This window comes from Crotalus tigris, unplaced genomic scaffold (assembly GCF_016545835.1).
Source record: "Crotalus tigris isolate CLP2741 ecotype Arizona unplaced genomic scaffold, ASM1654583v1 scf7180000018525.42219311030:4301911, whole genome shotgun sequence".
Lineage (NCBI taxonomy): Eukaryota > Metazoa > Chordata > Lepidosauria > Squamata > Viperidae > Crotalus > Crotalus tigris.
The window spans coordinates 3,471,858-3,475,556 of NW_024097057.1; the positions used below are offsets into that span (position 1 = coordinate 3,471,858).

At 42.5% G+C, this 3,699-nt stretch overlaps 1 long non-coding RNA gene across 1 annotated transcript; it reads left to right on the forward strand.

Moving 5' to 3' along the window:
• On the forward strand, nucleotides 1–626 carry LOC120312700. The gene is made up of 2 exons (XR_005557938.1): nucleotides 1–189; nucleotides 379–626. It is a non-coding gene; the product is annotated as an uncharacterized LOC120312700 (long non-coding RNA).
• The last annotated feature ends 3,073 nt before the right edge of the window (nucleotides 627–3,699 follow it).

Consider the following 3,699-nt stretch of genomic DNA (forward strand, 5'->3'; position numbering starts at 1 on the left):
CTTAAATACTACTCTGAATTTGTTTGTACTACAGGGCTTCCTGACAACTTAGTTATGGAGAAGAGAAGTCATGCTGTAACAAAGTACAATGCAGCCTTATGAAACCAAACAGCAGTTCGAAGCATGTCCTGGCTTCACCTTTAACGACAACCCTCCATAACTTGAAGATTTCAATTTTGTTCTCCTCAGGTATGATCTGAAATTCTTGCTCCTGTGCTCTGTCCTCTTTCAGGTGCCCCTCCCAAATTATTAACTGGGAGCAGATGTTTAAATAAAAGTAAAATAATTTTTATTTTCCTCATATTTTTAATGGGAAAATTCAGTGCATTGCTGGAGGCTCCTTGGTTGGGCTAAACAATATTTCTAATTTGATTCCAGGTATGTGCCTCAGAGCAGGCAGGACTGCAAACTGGGCATCTGTCTCAACTCTTGAAAGCAGCCATATCTCTTTCCAGGATCACATTGCGGTTCAGCTTCATCGTCCTGCAAAAAGATACAGCTGTTTTAAAAAGCGGGGATACAATCCGTGCTCTTCCCTCCATGCTCTGAAGCACCTCTTGGAAGCTGAATCCAAGGAATTGCATAACCTCGGTAATCATGTTGTTATTAAATACAACTAAATTTAATTTGATTTTTTTCCCCTTGGCTCCACTACACTTTGGGCATGCTCCAATACCACTCAAAGATCAAGTGCAGCCTGTGGGCATGAGAAAAAAAAAATCTGCACCCTTGTCGTTCCTCCTTGCCTTCCAGTTATTGTAGGAGGAAGAAAAGATGGGAAGTGAGTCACGAGCAACCTCGTCATGGCCTCATCTGAGGTCCTGGCCTGGTTCCTTCTGCTGAGTCACAGTCACAGACCTGAAGGCACAATCAGATCACATTGGTCAGGTTGATATTCTGATTGCTTTCCACCAGGGTCTTTGCATCTTTGCCTCCGCAGGCAGCCTGCCACGTTTTTATATCCACAGTACTATAAAAGACCATGAAGCTCACAGTGGGAAGGAAGCACTTTGGATCCCCACCAAATGGGTTGTAAACTTATTTTTGTAAAAGAAATATGAATTGGGCCTTCTCCATTGCCTCCTCTGTCCACAGATGCTTGGATATGCAGCAGTCAGATTCGTACATTCATCTTCCTATCATTTATTGAGGAGATAACAGTCAAGTGTCTGCGGTTATTTCAAATTCTTTTATTCTATGAGGAACATGTCACCCATAAGGAGAGGTTCAGGCATGAAATTAATGAAGGGGTTGAAACCTATTAACACACTAAATTGAGAAAGGCTAATAAACCAACGACTAGTTAACTTGACCAATTAATTCTTACTACTTCTCTGTTCCGAAGGATTCTTTCACCAAACAGCAGTGCAACAGAAGGGAAGTCCTCCAAACAGTTTTATAGCCAGATCAATCAGGATCAATATGTTTTAAAAGTCTATAGTGGTAGTGGGGCTCTGTGGGTAAAACTCTACAACTAATGATGTTTCATATAGAATAGAATAGAATAGAATAGAATAGAATAGAATAGAATAGAATAGAATAGAATAGAATAGAATAGAATAGAATAGAATAGAATAGGAGCTGGAAGGGACCTTGGAGGTCTTCTAGTCAAGCTCCCTGCTCAAGCAGGAGACCCTATACCATTTCAGACAAGTGGCTGTCCAGTCTCTTCTTCAAAGCCTCCGGTGATGAAGCACCTACAACTTCTGAAGGCAAGGTGTTCCACTGGTTAATTGTCCTCACTGTTAGGAAGTTTCTCCTTAGTTCCAGGTTGCCTCTCTCCTTGATTAGTTTCCATCCGTTGTTTTTTGTAATAATTTTTTTATACATAGTCTTCCAAAGAAATACTTCAGGATCTATTATCCTGTTTTGCCTCTCTTTACAAGCTTCCATAATGGAAAGCAGTGTAACAACAAAAGAAGGAGATAAAGGAAGACGATTAGTCCTAATCAGGGACTGAGCTATTGATTTAGGACAAGCGTAACCTTCCTGTGTTATACACACAGCAATCTCTGAACTTGGCAAAAGAGGTTGCGAAATCAGATGTGAATCACTTAACACTGGAAGTTTTTAAGAAGAGACTGGACAGCCATTTGTCCGAAATGGTATAGGGTTTCCTGCCTGAGCAAGAGGTTGGACTAGATGACCTCCAAAGTCCCTTCCAACAACAACAATAATTATTATCTGCCTTGCTTGACAATGGAATTTCTCTAATTCTGTGATCATAAGTTGAGGACCTATGTTGGATACTATTGAAATGCATTGTCCTGAACGATCAACCCTTCCCCAACCAAGAGGGTCCCTGGTCACGCCATTCCAGGATAGTTGGAAAATTCTGGTATGAGGAAAGGTTTGTTATCAGAAAGAGCAGGGAAGGAACCGCAGTTGGCCTCTGCTCAAGACAGATCACCTTGTGTCTTGGAGTGGAATTCACATTCCTGACCCAACACCGACAGTTAATCTATAACTCTTATCAAACAGTTGCGCAACAGGATTCTGGAGCATGGGTCAATGATCTGGATCCTGTTGGTAATTCAGGCCTTGTTTCTTGTTTTTTGTTTGCAATTTGTTTGAAGGCCCAGAAGGCTACCACGTGATTCTGATGATTGAACTGCCAAATGTCCTCATTTAAAAAAAAAAAAACCCTTCAAAGTTCAAGGCTGTCACAGCAATCCTAATTTCCAGGGACTGATAGACTGGGCTATTTATAAACAAGCCTTGCAAACACCGTCCAGCAACATTTGATGCAGAACCTTTGACCTGTGTGCTTTACTTTCTCTAAAGAGAAAGTAAGTTTTCTTAACTAGCTGGGACCCCACGGGAAACTGAGGCTCAGAGACAGAAGAAGACTAACCTGTTTCAAAATCAAAGATGCAAACCTCCATGCTTGAAGGTCTGTGGGCCCTGCTGCTGAGACAGCCTCGAACAAATGAGATTCTTGGCTATTTTTGCTGCATAAGCCAGTTCTTTACCCACCCCGCAAAGTAGCAGGTCTTGAGAATGCAGATAAGCAAAAGAAAACAGGGGGAGGGAAAGGGTTTCAGAGGGAATCTCTTCCACATGTCACCTTGGATCCCTTCAGTGAGGCTCTAACGTGGGCTGAAGAAACCATGAGGACTACAGGCAGTGGAAAAGCAGAAAACTAAACAGGAGAGAGAATGGACCCCCTTGCGTTCTGCCCCCCAACACTTAATTACCCCCATTCCTGGGGTGAAATGTAGTCTGGATTCCCAGGAAGGAGGGGTTGCTTTCCAGAGGGCAAAGAGGTAGCAGAGCTTGGAATGTCTGGTAGGCAGGAGGAGGGCGAAGACGATACACGGAGGATATCTACAATTGCGCAATGGATGCTTTAGGCTGGTAAGATTCAGTCTATAGGTGGAAATCAATAAAGGAAACGATTCCGAAGTAACTCCACATCTTGATTCTTGGTTCTTGGGCCCAACATCAGTTTTTCGAGACCAAAGCAACTATCTGCATAACTGCAGTTCTACTCTGGGAGCTGCTATTGAGGAGCTGCTTTAACCCTCTTCCTGCCAATCAAACTATCCAAGCTCCAATTTATACTTATACCACCCTTCCTTCCTTCTTTCCTTCCTTCTTTCCTTCCTTCTTTCCTTTCTTTCTTGTTTTCTTCTTTCTTTCTCTCTCCTGAAAAGAAGAGCTGGGGGGGGGGTTCAAATGCCTTGCCAATTATCCAAA